At 37.2% G+C, this 20,481-nt stretch overlaps 1 long non-coding RNA gene across 7 annotated transcripts in view; it reads left to right on the top strand.

Moving 5' to 3' along the window:
• Positions 1-25: 25 nt before the first annotated feature.
• Positions 26-20,481, top strand: part of LOC127933911 (uncharacterized) — a 36,226-nt gene continuing 15,770 nt past the window's right edge. For 2 of the 7 annotated variants that reach the window (XR_008147604.1, XR_008147601.1), the window contains exons 1-3: positions 26-154; positions 268-328; positions 455-579. This is a non-coding gene — a long non-coding RNA (uncharacterized LOC127933911). Of the gene's footprint in view, positions 155-267; positions 329-454; positions 580-759; positions 1,552-11,071; positions 11,996-13,490; positions 14,035-15,090; positions 15,239-20,481 lie in introns of those variants that run through there. The other 5 variants (XR_008147605.1, XR_008147599.1, XR_008147603.1 and 2 more) reach the window with 5 other exon arrangements.

The raw sequence follows: 20,481 nt of genomic DNA, 5'->3' as shown, positions 1-20,481 counted from the left end.
TTTTTTTTTTTTTGACTAACAGCCAATCAGCGTTATACAGCTGAACTCTTTGTTTAGCTCTTCCTAGAGGAATCTGGAAATCTGTTTGTGCTCTTCAGAGGCGTTTCTGACCACTAGAAACTTCCATAGAACTTTCCACAGAGCTTTGTCAAAGGTTTGTTATCATGTTCCCACTTGTTTACAGCACAAACGTATATTCATTTGGCTGGATTGTTTCGGTCTTTACGTAACAAATACACTATGTTTGTAACTGTACTTTTTGTAAAGGTATCCAGCACAAATGAACAGAAGTTTCTGATGTATGCATATCTTACAATGGAGTACCATGGTATGTATCACTGATAAACTTCCAGACAAGTGCACTAATATTGACATTGTTTTTAAGGTGACATGGGTTAATTTGTTGGGATTAAATGGTTTACAAGGCAAAAACCACTCACTTTTGTACTGACAGGATGGAGTTGGTTCTGTAATCTTTTAAAACCACCTCAACTCTCATACTTACCTTGGATCAGCCATCCCACCTTGAGGATTTTAGAGGATATTTTCAAAGTGTCTTCTCTTTATCACCACCCAATGGTGAGTATGCAAAGCTACAAGACGCTGTCTGCTGTCCTATTAAAACATAGGGCCATATATTCTCTAAAAAATAAGACCGTTACCAAGGTCGATGAGAACATACTACTTTAAGTCTTAGAAATACATTTCAAAATAAATGAATTGAATCGAGAGGAGACACTTTTTTTCAAATTTTTCCAGCTTCAAGATCCAAGCATTTCTTCCCAAGAAAAACGACAAGAAGATTTTGCTTGCCGATAGCCATATGAGATCTTATTAATTAACTAAGTGAACAAATGCAATGATAGCAGGGCTATTAAACCCAATCAAAGTGATGGCACAAGAGAACTGCACAGAATGCGGTAGAAATCAGTAACTGTTAGATGTACTGCATAGTTTTTATTCAGCATGAGTCAGTTTTAGGTCATTGCATGCAATAAACTCAGTTACAGGCGCCATCAGCACAGAAAATGTGAGGGTTTGCAGTTTATCTATAGTGTATGCAAGTTGTTTGTTTGTGTGTGTGTGATGCGTGGACTGCTGCATTCTCCCTGTGGGCTAATAGATTCGAGATGACATGTTCTCTGCTTCCATGCTGAATGTTCAGTGAACTTTCTGGCACAGAGGCTGCCTCTAAAGTGGGTTCAACCAGAGGTTAATATAAACAAACAGCAGAAAATGGAGAGCCAGGAATTGTTAAATGTTAGAATGACTGACAAATCCCTCATTGCCATTAGCCCCTGGCCTTCACCTATGCCCTGCTTTCCAAAAAATACTGTACCGTGGCTTGACAATTTTTTTTTTTTTTTTTTTTTTTACATTGGCGTGGTTAGTGCAAGCCATTGGGGGCTGAGAATTTGTAATGTGTGTTCAGGCTGGGAGTCACTTGACCAGAGAAAGCTTTTGCCAAAATGTCCCGTCGTTACGGATGAAAGATTGTGTGCACCCATTTGAATGAGTTTATAAATAAAGTGTTGGGAGGTGTTTATGACAGCTGAGGTGTCCATCATCTAGCACATCATTTCTTAATGCAACTGTTCTAATTATGAATTATATTTAGTCGGCATCCCTGCATGTGACAGTTTTCTGACAGTATTTTTATATCATATATGTGGGGTTCAGGGTACTAAAAAAAGAGAATAAACTATTTAAAATGGGGTTGAAATTATTGCAGTTCTTGATCTAAACTATTTTGAAATTATGATGACGATTTTTTTTCTTTTTTATTAATCTCAAATTTATATATGTATAAGATTTGACAATATATAAACAGTTTAAAACTAAGCCCTTGTTTAGTATACTTTCACAAGTTTTTCCAAGTAAATAAAGATCATAAAGAGAAATGAAAGGAGAAAGTAATTCCATTCAGAGCAATACTAACAGTGCAGGCATATATGAATGAATTTGTACATGCTTTTTGAAAAGTACTTTTTTCCCATGTTATAGTAAATCACATGCACTGCCCTCTTGTGGATAAGTGATCAAATTGCAAGCATCATAAATAAATTGTCCATATTCTGGCCTGCATTAATGAAGCAGTGAGAGTTTAGTCTGTAATCTACAGCTGGGTAGACTTTAATTGCTGCTCCAGCTTTGACAGGTTTTGTATTCTTTAACAATATCTGCCATGCTCCTTTGAAATTCCTGCTCATATGGAAAGAGTTAATTCAAGGATGTGAATTGTCGCTGTCCGGGCAGCTGAGATTCATCACTGCCAGCGCCAATGTGCAAATTTTGTGATGTCGGCAGTGCACTGTTAACAGTGATTGTCATCTAATTAAATTGTGGCTCGTCACGAGATGCTTTTTATGCTGAGATAAGCATTGGTCTACTCAAGCATTCCCAAGACCAATAAAGATGTTCCCTCCTGGATTACGAATAGTCTGAAGGTTACATGGGGCAGAGGAATTAATTAGGAAAGAATCCTTATATCCCCGATAGACATAGGATAGTTGAGGTGGGAAGAAGAGTGTTTAAATGCTTTGATATCAGCTTTCACTCCGCTTTAATGCAAATAATTAAGAAAAAGCATCAGGAAAATATCTTAGGCCCGGTTTCCCGATAACGCTCACTCTTAGCGCGCTAAGAAGACCTCGAAAGATATATCTTAGCAAAGTTGTTTATGTTCCTAAGTGTGTTCCCCGAAGTGTCCCTTAGGAAGCTTCTTAGCACGCTGCCTCTTACGTCCGACGTAACAAGAGCGCTGTCCAAAGTGAAGGTGCTGAATTAGTTGGCATCGATTGCTCATGAATCGATTTTCCACTTCACGCGAAGGTGCAATACAGCGTTAAGAAAGACAACAAGTTCTATGCAAATGAAACATTTCTCAAATTATTACAGTAACATTTATTTTAACGTAGTTTAAGTTATCAGTAGAATATAGACTATAAGTTAAATTATCAAATGGTCAGTAATATGTTCACACGATATGTTGTGACGGTTAGACGAACCGGGTATCCCTCGCTAATCATCCACCCTCCTTATCCCATTGTGCCACTTGTGCCGCTTCTTGACATGGGTTTAACGACTTGTAACAATTATATAATACACTTTTATATTAATGGTAAGGTACTTTACAATCAGAATTGACTGGCAAAGCAGCTGCAGTTACTTCCGTTTAGCGCGGTATTGATTTCAATTGGTTTGTTTTAAATAAAAAGCAACCTATCTACAATGAAGAGAGAGAGAGAGAGAGTTAGATACAGAATATGATGGGGAAGCAACGTCAAAAAGGGCACCAAGCCTCTCGTCAGAGGAAGTTGAAGTTTTGCTGGACATTGCCACCAGGTCGGAGATCACACCCCTGTGGTCCACTATAACCTGCACGTTTATGGCCGCGTCTCCCTTTCGCGATAAGTAGCCTACGCCTGATCAATCACTGATGGATTGGCGATAGGGATGAGTGCCATCAGCACCAGGATGTAATCCCCGGCATGGCGCAGAAGGGCGTTGGTGACCGTGTGGACGCACCTCCACACCGAGGTCTTGATTAGGCCGTAGCCCTCTCCCACGACCTCGATGAATCTCTCTGTAACAAAAAAAAAAAAAAAAAAAAAAAGAAGCGTAGCACTGGGCTTCAGGGTTTAAAGCAAAAATAGGCTGGCAAGCGCAGGTCTGAGAAGGTCCAGCAGGTCCATAATGACTTAATGAGTTGTCTTGGGAGGCAAATTATTATTTTTTTTTTAATATAGCCACGTCAGGCAAAATGTCAGAAGGGCTTAAGTTTTGCCGAATAAAAAAAATTGACATGGACTAAATGGCTCCGCGTCCGGCTCCGTCTTTGATTCAATACAAGGACACGTTGGATCGCTGCTATGGTCACTTACTAGACACAACCACGATTACCCATTTATAGATCTTAGCCATTTAGAGCCAAATTGTTTGCCAGACTTTAATTATCAAAAAATTGATTCAGCCAATTCGCTTTAATTACATTACGAAAAAGCCTAGTGCTAATTACTAATTTGAAGTTATGTCTCTTGCATGTGTTTTATATCTATTCAAAGGTACTGAAAAAAATAAAATAAAACATAAAACAAATTACTAAACAAGCAGCAATTAACATTTTTCGCAGCAAATGTCTTGCAGGTCAAGGGGGTTGAATAATTTTGATTGCAACTGTACATACAAATACAATAAATTATATATTTATAATTTTATTATTTTTACTTCTCAAAATAAAAAGGGCATGCAGTCAGATTTGTTTTTGTAGATTCATTCAGATGTATTGATTGATTTAGTGCATCCAGGCAGCAGACGCCTGGTGAGCCCTAACCTGTCTAAGTATACTCCCATCAGTTTTAATCTATCTATCTATCTATCTATCTATCTATCTATCTATCTATCTATCTATCTATCTATCTATCTATCTATCTATCTATCTATCTATCTATCTATCTATCTATCTATCTATCTATCTATATCTTGTATACACGGTGCATATTGTGTATTATATATAATATAGATATTCACTAGATATGGCAGACTAAATGCAGGGAATTTTATTGTCAGTTGCGTGACTGATCTCTTTTGTTGTTGCTGTTATCATGGAACAATCCCAGATATCACTGTCTTTGTTTGAGCTCTTTTGTAGATGGCAGCACATATGCACATAGTGTATTTTTACAGTGCACTCCGGTGCACGGCAGTGTCATCCCCCATTGCTTAGGCATGCATCTGTGGAGTGAGAGGTGAGCTTGCTAAAAGACACATAGAAAATAAACTGATTGCAGAATAAAGGTAAGCATGCCTGTTTAATGCACTCACACCCTAACCCTGCCATTCTTTCATCAGCCCCCACACAACCCTTGCCAAATACACACATTTTTTCCATTGGTCTTGTGCAAACTGAACAAAGGGAACCAGTAAAAAGTAGAAGAGAAAGAAAAATAACAACAGAAAAGCTGATGTTCTTATCTGTATAATCCAAGCGTGCTCAGAAGTACCTTGGGGTTAAACCTTTCTTCACGCCTCTTTCCTATTTCACACTTTAATGACATTTTAATGCGACTGTCACTCTGAGGTAGGGTTCACGGCATCAATAGAGCTAGAGAACGCAAAAGCCTATAGTGCAATGAATAAGAAAATACCTATAGTCATAAACAGTGCATATTGTGTGTGTGTGTGTGTGTGTATATATATTTATTTATTTATTTATTTATTTATTTCCTAATATATTTATGTTAAGAAATGTATTTTTCCATAATAAATTACATTCCCAATTTTACATTTTAGAGGTAATTGGAATTTATATAATTTTGCTTTTTATTATTTCAAAGAACTTCTAAAATGTAAAACTGGCAAACTCCATTTTCTAAAATAAATTTATTAGGATATTAATGTATATTTTATACTTTGTTTGTTGTTTTATACCCTTTTTTTGTTGTTGTTAAAAATACTTTTTCCTGTATCTAACTGAAAAGTTTTAAAATAATATTATTATTATTATTATTATTATTATTATTATTATGACTGAATGAATGTTATTCAATTTGGTAAACCTGTTTGCTTGTTCCTGTGTCCTTAATATCACTTTTATCCTGTTAGTCTTTTGTAATATCCCTTTATAATGAAAATATTAAAATTGTCAAGTTGACACCCTTGCATAAGCTACTTCTCTTCTTTATTTTCATGTAAGCAATCAAGTTAGATTTGTTAACATTTATTAAGAATAATTTTTAAGCAGTTCCAGTGTTCAAACGTCAGTGCATGACATAAATGTCTATTTTTTTTTCCAAAGATGGGGAGTCAGAGAGAGTTTTGTATGGGTAGGTGGTAGATATGAGGGTGGGATTACTGTCCTGAGGGAGATGAGAGATTATTTACCTAATCTCTTTCAGTTTGGATACACATTTGATGGGCTCAGATAGGATATACCTCAAGCTGTTCTCTTTTTTGAGCAATTGGATGTGCTCTGTTTATACATAACATCAAAAACATAGACTGAGACAACCACAAAGCATAGCCTACCTACATGTCTTTGTTATAGGAAGCATATTTTAACACAGAGAAATTATAATAGACATTGATTTGGCACCTGATAGAGTATATTGTCCTCATAGAGGAAAAGGCAGATTCATTCAGGAGTTTCACATTAGCATAGATGCCAGTGTTATTACAGCTGTTATGAAATCTTGACAAAGGGGTGAATTCCACTCTCTCTTCCTCAATAATTGCTGTCCTCCGTAGCCATGGAAACAAAAATTCCACACAGGATACACGGGTATTCCTGTTATTGCTTCGATTGAAGCCATCAAAATGGATAAAATTTAGAGGATCGCTGAAGTTTCACTAGAGGCTGAATCTGAATGGTCAGAGACTGTTCAATAAACCATTAGGGGATACTTTTGATTTTATGGACCCGAATGTTGCAGTGATAGACTAGTGAACCTCTTTGTGCACAGGATGAATAAAACAACATCTATTATATGCTTTAGAAGTTTCCATGTACTACCTATTCTGTGAATTAAATGAGTGTGTGTGAGAGGATTAGAATGTAGCTGCTGTCTGTGAGGAGAAGAAAAACAGAAGAAGGGAGGAAATGAGTTTTATTCCTGGGGGTTCATTTGAAAATCTGCTCAGGTGTTTTTAATGAATTTCTATAAATTCCAAATGACTGATAGTTGTTATCAACAGCGGCTCTGGCAGTGATCTCCATTGCATTGTTAATTGAACAGTGAGCGCAGTAATTAAAGTTATTCTCAGTGCCGTGGGGCATTTGGTCTGAGCCATAATGGATCAGAACAGAGTGCTCTGCCATCAACAGGAAAGTTCTCGTTTCAGGAGAGCACAGTTGTCAGATGTCTCATGACCTCACAGTTAATTTTTACTAAACCAGAAATATATATATTTACCATTTCACTAAAAACAAATAATGAGCCACAGACGGTAAAGTAATGCCTTGTTCTATGCTAACATACTTCTTTCAGAGACAAAGCAGACAAATTTAGATTTTTCACTGTGATCTGTCAAGTGTAGACCGCTGTTGAGGCTCGGCTCAGTCTGCAGGAAGTCCCGATCAACAGCGATTGCAAAATACCAGATTTCAAAATTGATGTAGATATTACAATGATATTGTTATCGCAAATTCTTTTCATGAAAATCTGATGTTTACAGTCCTGTAAGTTTGAATTTGCCTTCATGCTGTGTATGACACAGTATAGAGAAATTAGGAGGAATTCTCACCGTTGTATGTATGTGTCCTTCCAAGATTTGCTATACTGGCCCTTTGGGGCCCTTTAGGGCCTTCTAAAAATCCTTTCAGTGGATTGGCGGAATGGGGTTGGTGCTAGCTTGCCATGCCTGACTGGCCCCTGACCCTGGGGGTGACTCGCATGTCTGGGTCATGTAAGCTCCTGTAACCCACTTCTGCGCTGACGAGGGCCCGACAGCTGCCCTGCTCCTGCCCCTCTCTCTCTCTCTCTCTCTCTCTCTCTCTCTCTCTCTCACACACACACACACACACACAGCACTTTCAATTAAATATTTTATGTTCTTACCATTTAATACCCTATGCACCAACAATAATAAAAAAGGAAAACAATGCACGTTGCCTCGGACATAGAAGTCTCTGGGTTACAACACCATCCTCACAGTAACAAAATAAACAAAGTAACAGAATAAACAAAATATTGTACTTTTTTTTTTTTTTTTTTTGGTTTACTAATCTTTGAGAAGGCAGAATGTTTCTCAGCACAGCTTGCCCCATATTGCTTAATGTGTCTGTGACTGGATATTTCTGACCTCAGTCATACTATTTTTGCTCCCTCTGCTCTGAGTTTTACGTCAGAAGACACTGCTCTGTTTTATTGCTATAATGGATGCGGTCAGAATGAATAGGACATTAAACAAAATAACCTAATTTCACCCTGAATGTAATGGTAGCATCACTCAAATTTTTTGTAACTTACTTTCAGATATTTTATGATTATTTTGCTTTTCTGATTATTGTGGTTATTGTGTAATATGATAATGTTATTATTAAGTATATTTTAGAAAATTGATTATTCGGATATTTACTTGATTATTGTGGGTTAAAAAGTGTTTGTTTAAATTTAGCTTTGCAGAAATCATGCATTCACTTTAAAATCAAGTCACACTGCCTGCAGATGATTGATTCCCCTCCCACAACAAATGTGTGGATAACATCATAGATCGTAATAAATGGTTGAAGTTTATTGTGAAGGCTAACTTTTGCTAGTTTGCTAGACTCATTCTGTTGTCGGTTATGTGTAAATATTTACTTTTGGATTTACTTTTTCAGTTTCCTAATTTAAACCATTATTGGGCCCCGATGGTCCCTACAGGACACACAACTTGAAATGCCAGTGTATTGTACCTTATAATACAGCTGCTCCAGGTGTATATAATTACGCCTGTAATTATATCTTAATAAAACGCCTCAGGTTACGAATGTAACCAGGGGCGCTGCACAAGATCCCGGGCCCTATGCATTAGCAGTCCTAATGGGCCCCCCTCCCCTTGAAAATATATATTCCATACTTTTCAAGGGCCCTCTCTTCCTTTGGGGCCCTGGTAATCAGTACTGGTTTTACCCCCAGTCCAGTGCCCCTGAATGTAACCATGGTTCCCTGAGTAGGAAACGAGACACTGCATCCTCTAGGGGGCGCTTTGGGAAACACCTCGTTGTGACCCATGTCTGAAGCATACATTGAAAAAACACCAACGAGTTGGCCAGCTTCAGCCTCTGACGTCACTACCGGCGTGACTATAAATAAGCACCAAGAGAACACGTCATTCACTTCTTCGTCTAAAGCTTGCATCCGAAACATGACAGGGAGCTAAAGGAAGCAGTGTCTCGTTCCGTACTCCGGGAACCATGATTACATTCATAACCTGAGACGTTCCCTTTCAAGGGAATTGCGAACTGTGTCCTCTAGGGGGCACTATAGGGAACAGTATACCCACACGGCCATGCTGAGGGGAGAGCCGGCCAGATTTCATGGCAAACACTAAGTACCAACTCTACCATTTTCATGGGAGTTGCCCCTGGGACGTTTAGATGGCAGTCCATGGCATTATCGCTTATGGCCAAAGGCCTAAGCTACATACCCAGTTATTTGTTAGGTCCTCGGCCCGGGGTAGAGCTAAAGGCTTGGAATCAGGAAGGATTCCTTTAAAGGGATACGGCTAAGAACCCAGTATTTATACAACGTCTTGCCCGTCACACAGGGACTACCGCTTGCTCTCGTATAAGCTTGAAGAAGGAGCTGTCTCAATAGATCCCTAGTAGCAACAACCTGTTTAGATGGTTAGATCAGGGGATACATAAATGGAGTGGCGCCCAAGATGAACGGGGCTATCACCAACTCAAGAATTCAAGACTTCACATGCACACTTACCATAATATGGATGATCAAATACTGTTCTAAGGTGGGGCTCTCGTGGCTCTCTAATTAAGCAGCTCATAGATGGAATGGTGCATCTCAAATATGTTTGAGAGTCATCAACTCAATCTTTGGAAATAAGGCTGGAGCACTCTGAGAAAAAAAAATAGAGTCTCATATGAGAGGAGAACTCCAAATTCAAAGTAGCCCACTCATAGGCAACCCTTCCTGGTAAATCTCCACAAACCTGGAAAACTGCAGTCATAACGCCAATTTTGAAGGCTGGTGCACCAGATAAAGTAAGCAATTATAGACCAATCTCTATTTTACCAGTTCTCTCCAAGATTCTGGAAAAAATTGTTGCAGAACAACTGGTTGACCACCTTGAAAATAATTTACTTATTTATCTTAAACAATTTGCATTTAGACCAGGATATTCAACTGAAACGGCCAACTGCTACCTTTCTGAAAACATCAAGTCTTCATTAGATAAGGGTAATGTAGTTGGAGCAGTATTCATAGATCTTAAACAGGAATTTGATACTGTGAACCATGAAGTGCTTTTGAACAAACTAAGTACTTTTAATTTTCCTGATCAAGCAACTGGCTGGTTTACATCCTATATTGAGTCAAGAGAGCAGTGTGTAAAAATCAATGCAGAATATTCAACTACCCGACAATCTACAACGGGAATTCCGGAAGGTTCGATTTTGGGGCCTCTGCTCTTTAGCTTATACATAAACGACTTACCATTATGTTGCAAAAAAGCAGAATGTCAGATGTATGCTGATTACACAATTATTTATATGTCAGCTAAAACCCCTTGTGTAGCAGCAGATATATTAACAAGCGAAATGGAGGGAGTGTCCTTATGGCTAAAAAACAATCACTTAACTCTGAATTTGAAAAAGACTGTGTCAATGTGTTTTTCAATGAGAAGGAAAGCAAAGGAAAAGCTTATAACTAGAATAAATCAAGAGGAAATAGAGGAAGTCAATGATTTTAAATTCCTAGGTGTAATTTTGGACCCCGGACTTATATTTTATAAAAAAAAAACTATGCAAAAACTGTAAAGACTAATTTGAACTGTTTTAGAATGATTAGACATTACATACCCCTCAAGGCAGCACAACTGTTTATGCATGCCATGATATTTTACCAGCTTTCTTATTGTGTTACTGCATGTATGGAGCCAGGCTTCACAGTCAACTGTCAAACCCATTATTTGGGGGACATATGAAACTGGGGGACATATGAAGCTTGCCATTACTTGTGCTTTTCTGTTTGTTGCTATTAGTTACATGCAAATTATACCTATTATGTTAAATGGTCGTCATGATTTTGCCAAGACATGCTCCTGGATCAACATGTTATATTTATCCCATAACGGTCTAAAAATATAGACCCAACCCTACCCATAATTTATCCCTTTATTCATGGGGAAATGATAGCTGAATAACAAAGCACATAACAATGGTTGTAAACTTAAAACTGACATTTCTTGTATACTTCTCACAAAATGTTCCCAAAAAATCCCTCATACCTGATGTTGTTTCAGGATCCACAATTATGTTGATCCAAGAACATGCTGTACTTGCTGAAATCATTTTCACCTATGTGAAATAAGCAAAGATGATGTTCATTTTGTAAAGTTACACTGGACTGAGTTGTGTTACCTAGTGAGAAGCATGTTGAACATGGAGACTCTCACTCATCAGAGATGACAGTTGGGTTCTCGGGGCTGTGCTGTGCGCTGCTGGCTATGGACACTGAGAGGGCAACACCTGCTCCTCTGCAGCTAACCTCCTTCCAGGATACAGAAAGACATCACAGACAACCCCCTCCTTTTCTTTCCTCTTACCAGACAGTCTTGCTCACTGACCCAATCCACATCTTCTGCTCTGTGGTCTCCAGATCCTCACTGACCTGACCAAGAACACTGACTTACACAACTGCCAACACCTCAAGAACCATCTGTATTTCTGTTTCTCTCCCCATCTCCGTCTCTCTTCAGATCGCTGTGTGTGCAATGCCCAATTTCTTTTTAAACAGAGTGTGAGTTAAGCTGTGCCTCTATATTTTGGCAAAGATAAATGGGAAAGAGGTTAGATGAACATGTCTAATTCTAGGATGTCTGATATCAACTGAATTTAGGAGGAAAAAAATAATGATTTAGGATCACAAGAAAAACAACTTTTTATTAATTGTGACAAACTCCATTGTGTGGATATGTGAGCTTTGAGATCGGTAAACTGCTCATTTAAACAATTGTGTATAATATTTAGCAATATAATTTACTTGGTTTTATGCTATATCAATTTACTGACATGAAATCTGGATTATTTTGCTTTTACATAAAATGTTAATTTAATTTTCTCTAAACAACACATTTTAATAGCAATTTCACTGATGTTTAGACAAGAATAAAAACATCATGAAATATATAACATGTACATATAAAAATAAGAAAATGGCAATGAAAAACCAAGCCTGTCTCCTCACTTGTAGTAGTTCTATTAGTTCATTGCTGCACTCACACTGCTCTGTCATTTGAGTCTGTTACACCAGTAAACTGCCTTGTTACCCCTGTGTCTTGTTGTGCAGCCTGACCAATTACTTTTGATCTTAAGAGGACATGACATTTGTAGGCTTTGCACTCTGAAGTGACTGCACATGTTAAAAGATGCATAGTGCCTCTTTCCTGGCAAATTATTCATGGTGCCAAGTTTCTAAGGGCATTGCTCTTTGAACCTAAAAGTACAAGGTTTAAATATAGGTCCTTGGAGTAACTTGTGATAAAGGCATCTTTTTAGGACCATCTTAAACTGAATGGCAGGTCTTTAAAAGCCATATTTGCCGTCTTCCACGCCACAGTGTTTGGACCTTGAATTTGCATAAATTTGTCATCTTCGAGCATACATTTTGCGCTTTTGTGGTTTTATGAATCTTTAACCGTGCGTGTACAGTTGCCTGACCACAGAGCTCTTTCCGACAGTCACCGATGCGACTGGCTTGAACTTTTGAACCTGGTCATGTTCTATGCAAAAGGATGTTCTATTATATGTGTATTCCCACAGCTTTTAGAGGAGGTATGGAATTAATTTATCTAATTAAGCAATTCAATTTTAATTTGAAAGCAATTTAATTTGAAAGTATCGAAACAGCCGTTAAAGAGGATCACGTGTACTTTGGCGAGGACTACATTAAGAGACCGTCTGAAATTATATATATATATAATTTTTTTTTTTTTTTTTTTTTTTTTTTTTTTTTTTTGGAGAGGGGGCATAATAAAAAATAAAAAAGTTAAATAAAAAGGTAATTTTTTTGTTTTGTTTTTATATCTCTCAATTCTGACTTTGTGAGTTTATAATCCTCATTCCGACTCTTCTTTTCTGAGTCAACATTTCTGCAGTTCTCGCAATTCTGACTTTTTTCTTTTAATATCTTAGAATTTTTATATCTTGCAATTCTGAGTTTATATCTCACAATTCTTTGAATCATGCTGCTGCCATTTTTTAATATTTGTGTTATTAATTATATTTTATGCAGAAGAAAAAATCAGATTGTCCTGAAATTGAGTAAATGGTGACCAAATTTTCAGTTTTGGATGAACACTCACTTTACTTTAAACCTACAGTACTTTAGTACTGTAGGTTTATATTTGTATGTAATTTTAGCTGTATACCATATAGTATTGATAATCTGCTCGCCAATAACATGATGCAGCTACATCAACCAATAAGCCACAGGTGGAAAACTGAGCTTGTGTAGTGATTTATTTTTATGATTTTTTTTCATGTGCACAGCATTATGAAGTATTTGTTACTCTGATGGTAAAATTGAATGGAAAAGACCACGAGGCGATGCAAATGGGTCTTTTGATCTGTCAACAGCCTGCAGATTTTTGTTTCCTCTTTTACCCCATAACTGCTAATGGGTAATATGATGTATTGCATGTCAGCTTGGCATTATTAGATATGCACTCAAAGAGTCTTGTTCATAAGGATATTTTTTTTCCTTATTTTGCTTATTCAGCCATTTGAATTCTAGCCTTTCATATATAAAATTACTGTGATGGATTGATAGGAAAACGTACTAACGGAGAAAGAGAGAGAGGCTGTTGTGGATGTTCATGCTGGCAGCGCGGATCGTGGCATCTGTTGATGAAGAAACAGCATACTGCTCTTCAGCATGCCTAAGTCAGGTTTCTTCTTTTCTCCTTCCCAAAACAAATTTTGATTTCTTTGAGTGTTGTGATCTGTTATTCTTTCCTTTAAATTAGTTGTGATATATACCTTTAAGCCTAAATTACAAATATTAAGGTGACTTCTAAACATGGAAACATATATATATAAAAAAAAATGTTGTAGTGTATTTTGATTCATTTTGAGTAATATACAGTATGTGCACATTGTTTATTTTTTATATCTATTGTATTATATTGCCAGTCTATAATTGTTTTGAATGTTGTAGTTATTTTAATGTTTCATATGGACAGTCTAATGTAAAGTGTTAATTATGGATGTTAATTGCACAAATGAAGAGTCACATTGCTTTTATTTAGGGCTAGATGAGTGTCTTTTATATCTTTAAACTCCAGTTTTGTGAAACAAGAGCCCCCTGGTGGTAATAAAATGAACTGGAAAATGGAGATTTGACTCTGTTTACCTAATTTAAATCCACTGCTTTTTATATATTCATCATTAATTGCACATACTGTTATGAGACAGTTAGATGCAGTACATTATGAGTTAGATGCATTACATTATGACATGCAGTACATTTATCACATTTACTTTTATCAGACGCTAAAGCGACTTACAGTGCATTCAGGATAAACATTTTTGTTTTTACCAGTAGCTATGTGTGTTCCCTGGGAATTGAACCCCAACCTTTTAAGCTGCCAACACAATGCTCTACCACTGAGCCACAGGAACAGTACATGTGAGTAGTGCATCTGTGGTGATTCAATTGGATTTTCATCTGTCAAAGGAAAATAATGCTGATTGTTTTGAAAGGATACAATTCTGATTAATTTTACATAATATCTGTTGAATTAAACGTAGGTTGAACTGTAGGCGAATGGTGTTAAAGTCAAAATCACGAGGAAAAGCCATGAGAGATCAGTGGAAGCAAATACTAAGCACATGCTCAAACAAACAAATAGGGGATATGAGCGCTTGCACAGCCAGATGGTTCATGCATGCATGTCTGCACGCAGAGGTCATGGCAATGGAGAAAATAAGAGCGAGAGAAAGAGAGAGAGAAAGCATGACTCTCTAATCCCATCGGAGAGCTGCATTCCTATAATGGGAAATTAATAACAAGAGCATGATTTCAGATTAAACAGAGCAGTTAGGACCATTAGATCGCTTTCATCGCTGGCATTAGGGCAGTGGATCAGGGATTTCCCCCCCAACACAAATCCTGTAAAGTAGGTCAGTGTCTATTGAGTATTAGCACCATGGCTGTGATCCTGTTGTTTTAACTCCAGGACAAGGAATTAAACCTTTGGGCAGCTGAACAGGATAGGGCAGGGGTTATTTGAAGGGTAAATTGAGGGGGTAGGATCGAGGGCATGATTGGATCAACTCCCGGACACGAGGACGGACGTAGTCAAATGTAATGAGCCCTAAACCTTACACTTTACTTCTAATTCCCCCCTCTTTTCATTTTCTCTTAATAGAGCCAACTAACACCGCTGGAACCAACTAAATTACCTCCAGTACCTGTCAGCAGGCTCCCCATTAGATCTTCTTTATTACAAAGCTACACTTCCTGGACCGAAAACATTCAACTGTTCCTGTTTTGGACCATATTGGCTTTAATATAACACACACACACACACAGAGACACACACACACACACGCAAACACACACACACACACATACATATATACATACATACATATATATATATATATATATATATATATATATATATATATATATATATATATATATATATATATATATATATATATATATATAAATATTTAAAAAAGTTTATTCTTTATGGCAAAATTTTATTTTCAGCAGCCATTACTCCAGGTTTCACTATCACATGGTCCTTCACTATCACATGGTCCTTCAAAAATCATTGTAATTTTTTAGAATATATTTATTTATTTATTTTGGTGAATGCTCCCTAATATTGTTTTTTAAGAGGTCTTCATTGTCTGGCTATGGGATCTCACACCTCTCCAGTGCTTCTTTCTGCTGTGATCTGAAGGTCTAATCCGGGACAGGATATTAGACTGAAAACAGTGGGAACTCTCACAGGAAATGCAGCTCTGAGGGTGGGCTGTTCTCGTTGAATTACGTGCATAGATTAAGACACATGCGCCACACCACAAGTTATTTCCACCTGACTTGCTGGAACCCAGATAAGACGGATTGATGGAGATGAGTGGAAGGCAGCATGTAGGTGTTGCATGTACGCTGTACCAAGGGCTCAAATGACTTGACACGGCTCCAGGGACTCAGCTGCCTAGCAAAAGAATAATCAGGCGAATACCAGAAGAACCAATTACAATCAGTTTCTGTAATAACCACATCCTGGAGTGGCCAGTGACAAAGATCATGAACAGAGGTCAAGGCCCTCTCAGATGAGTGCGGCTTGTTTTGCTTGGGTAGCTGTGGGCTCTGCAGGGGAACAGGGACACTGGCAGCGCCTGTCAGATACCAGCGGAAATTAGCTAGATTTATTTCCACACGGAATATTGTCCTTGTATCTGACTAAAGAAGAGGCTGCAGTGTTTTCTGGTTATGCCATGCATTATGATCTCAGAAAAAAAAAATAATAATCCACACAAAATGTTCATTCTTGCATTACCATGTCTAAAGAAAGTGAATACACCAATGCTTCAAGGATAGATCCCAGAAAATGGACATTGCGTGAATACAGGCACGTATCAGTGTTTTTAGGCAGATTTGAATCGGAGGAGTAGATGTATGCAAAATTGTGCCTAATGGAGCGGGTATAATAGATGGGGAAATTCCTATTAATGACTCTTGGCTGATCACTCAGTAATGTCGTTAGCACTGGTATACAGGATTCTGGGAAGAGAGAGTGCCGGAGTCTTCCATTGGGAGAATAGTGTCTGGCTCATGGGAAAAGAACCAAAGCAAAAGGCAAAGGATAGTGAAGGCCATTGCATCGAAAAACTTTTGATGAAGGAGTTTTTGAAGAGTGGGGGCTATAAGGGAGCCACAAGCCAGGACTTAATAGTTGAGCCTCTTGCATTTCTCCCAGCCTCTGAAACCCAGTAAAAGAGAGAATTGGACTAAGCTCTGGGGTAATCTACGATATCATTAAAAGTGACAACATCTGTTTCATCTGATCTGATGCTACTTTGTACTGTATGTCTCCCTCTACCACCTCTTGAAGTGCCAGACTGATCCAGATGTGCTGAGAAAACATACAATCGTCTGTCTGCCTGTCTGTCTGTCTATCTAATCCATATATTGTTCTGTCGTTCCACTATATATGGTACTTCTAAGTATATTTATCTAACATCATAGTCTTGTATTACATAGCAGTTACTACTATTTTCAGCATGTGATTCTCTGTCAGTATAAATGAATTGAATCAACGTGATAAGCACGTTTTTCCAAAGTCAAACAATGGGTAAACTTAACAAGTGATAGCTCATATAATGACAGGACAGGAGTAAAAGCAGACTTTAGATATTAGTTACTATGGCAACTTGAGCAGAGAAGTGTGTGTGTGTGAGTGTGGAAGAGAGACATGTTTCCCTGCAGCAGGACAATGACGCCAGCTGTGTGCATGATTGGCATCCCAATCTGTTTTGAGTGATGTGCTAGAGGAGAGGTGGGAATCCGGTGCAAATGACCTCTCTGACCTTTCCTCAAGCCCACATTTGACAAAGTTTTTTTTCCACCATGTTAGAGTCTTTCCGAACAAACAATCTTCTTCATGTTCATTATGTGCTGGTCAGCAGGCTCTGTGCTTGGCTGTGGGAATTTTTTTTTGTTTAGTTTTTTTTTGTAACATTTCATATTTTTAACCTATGTTTAAAATTGTGTAACCTAAATATAATGGAATCACCTGTCAGAAGGCTCAGGTCAGTGGGTTTATAGCTGACAATATGATGCTGGTCCAGTGGAAAAGGAGAGGGCAGCGAGAGGTGAACAGCAAGCAGAACCCATCATTGTCTCATTAGTTCTTCTAAAACAGAAGATGACCACACAAATTAGCACAATATACACAGAGCAGTCCTTTTTAGGTTTAGTTTCTCAGATGTTTACACTTATATTACAGAGGCTTGACCTTAAATAAACCTTTTTTTTTTACACTTTGAATCTTCATCCATTTTTTGGCATCAAGAGAAATAAAGTCATTACTTTATTTTCCAACATCAAGGGTAATAGCTCTTTTTAGAGCAGCCATGCACTCACCTTTTCTGGCTGCAGAGGGCACTGAAGACACATGGCACTGCTAATGTAAGAGGACCACTGTTTAGAGAAAGAAACCCATGATCTGTGGAGAAGTTGTGTGTAGAGATTTGAAGAATGGTGCATTAAAGGACTTTAGATGATGCAGGTTTTGAAATGCTTTTATAAAACCCTGAAAAATGTATATTGTAGAAATAAAAAAAAGTATATTTAATAGCAACAATTCCATCATCATCATCATCATCATCATATCATGAACATATAAAAAACCATGCCAAAATTCAAACAAAACTATTGGAAATTAAACATAAATTAAACAAAGCTATTAAAATCAAAACAACCATTGTTGTGATAGAATTACAGTTAAGTCTCTGCCAAAGCTGACACTGCCCCCAAGTCATTCTTTTTTGATGTGCCAGTTTTTTTTTTTTTTTTTTTTTTTTTTAACCAAAGCTACTTCTTGTACTTGAGGTTAAACTACATATAAGCTTCAGATAGAGGAGAGAAAAGGAAAAAGTGATATACAAAGAGAAACTGCCAGCAATTTAAGAACGGATCTCAAGAAGCTTAAACCCTCTAAGCCTGAGCCCAAGCAATCTTTCAATCACGAACATGCATTGCTGGACACACAGTGCTCCAGCACACACATATACACTATGTGTAGGATTAGAGCATTAATGTTCATTTTAAACTTTATACATACACACGTCTATATATATATATATATATATATATTTGTGTCAGTTCGATTTGTGAATTTTCCTGCAATGTCTCTGTACCTCACCTTAAGAAAGGCTGCTTGACAAAAGGCATGATTACAAGTTGTATCTGTGTCAGAAAGTGAGAATCTGATGTATAGCGTTTGTTAAGCTGTTACTTTCCATAATGACAGCCAATTTGAATGCACAAGTAAATCCCTGGGAGAAGTTTCCTCCATTCTTCTTCGCACAATGAGGGCTGCCTCACCAATTCCTAATATATATTAATCTGGCATTCAGCACTTTGAAAAAGGGCTGTTGTGTTGTGTAATGAGCTGTTCATACAGAGAAAGATATTAGACGAGCTTTGGTCACCATGGCAATTATCCAATCCCTGTTTAAAACCACATTTTGGTAATGTGAATAAGGTAATAAGGTATTAAGAAGCTACAACTGTAATTTATTTTACATGCCTCCATCACCTAAATGTTTTTATGCGTAACTAGTCGTTTGTCTTTTAGTATCTCCAAAATGTGCGTATAAAGTGCTATTCTAAAATGCACCACTATATCATTTTAAGTTATGAATAATGCGCTGGTGGAATTAATTAATTTTATGTCTCTAACCCCTCCCCCCACCAACACACACACACACACACACACACTAATTCATGGCAGTATTTTACATTTCACCATGTCAGCAATTATTGATGCACTTCCTTAACAATGACATATCACAGTCATTTCTTGAAAGTGGACCAGTGTAGAAATCACTTAGTACTCAGAGAAGGAACCATTTTACGTGTGGAAAGCTGTAATGCATGCGTTACTTATGGATTTAGATTTTCTTACATAACAGGCTATATTAGTTATGGCAGTGCTCTTTAGTTTCATGTGTTCCGCTGACACCTGTACCAAAAATTGGTAAGGAATTTAGTATAATATTTAAATCTTTAATAAATAACAAATGCAGTGTCAATGTCTGTTTTGTCTCACCTATTGATATTACATAAACTAATATTGAATGTATGTCTGTATGACTGATTGTAAATGATCAGAATGTGTTGTAGAGAGCTACTGTAACACCATTGTAAGACTCTAATTGACATGTGTATTGAACACACTGGAGGCGTCTTGTTAATCCTATGAAGAAAGTGACTGGTCACAACATAAGACATCTCAGATCAATCAAGAACACTTGGACACCATTGACAAAAGTAATGATTTTCTCAACTGTTGTCACTAGTATGTTTTGAGCCGCTACCACCTGGGTGCAGAAGCACAGCCCAAAAACATACTGAATCTATTTGAGAGAATTCATTCGAATTTTCTGTTCTGAAAATTTGCAGACCAGTATAAAATAAAAACAACACATTTATTATAACTGTATATCACAGAGTATATGAGAAGTATAATATTGTGTAATTGCATGCAAACTGTTAAACTGTAATATCTGCCATCAACTGGGTGCTGAGGCACAGACCAAAAACATACAAAATACATACATATATACAGTAATATAATAATAATAATTATATATATATATGTCAATACCATCTATTTTTTTTTCTTTATGTATATGGAAAGTGTGAAATATTGTGCAATTGTACTTAATTTGGGTAAACTGCAATTTTTACAATTAATAACAAAAAATAAAAATAAATAAATAAATAAAATAATAATAATAATAATAATAATAATAAAATTCTGGAATTTTCCAGATTTCATGCAAGTTAAGGTTTATTGACCGCATTTGTGGCAAACTAAATTCGGCAAGTTGATCACATGAAAATATTGACTAGTTTAGAGAAAATAAAGTTACAGTATAGGGTCAGTATGCAGGGCCAGGTTTATTCACCTGTAAAAGTATCCCCAATAACAAAATAGTGCCATAATTAGAATACAAGCTTCACCTTTTCCATTTGAAACCCTCCAATGTGTTGGCCTGGTTTACTTCCATTT

Source organism: Carassius gibelio, chromosome A18 (assembly GCF_023724105.1).
Source record: "Carassius gibelio isolate Cgi1373 ecotype wild population from Czech Republic chromosome A18, carGib1.2-hapl.c, whole genome shotgun sequence".
In the NCBI taxonomy this organism is placed as follows: domain Eukaryota; kingdom Metazoa; phylum Chordata; class Actinopteri; order Cypriniformes; family Cyprinidae; genus Carassius; species Carassius gibelio.
The sequence above is the reverse complement of the archived record's forward strand: the minus strand, read 5'-3'. Positions and strand labels throughout refer to the sequence as shown.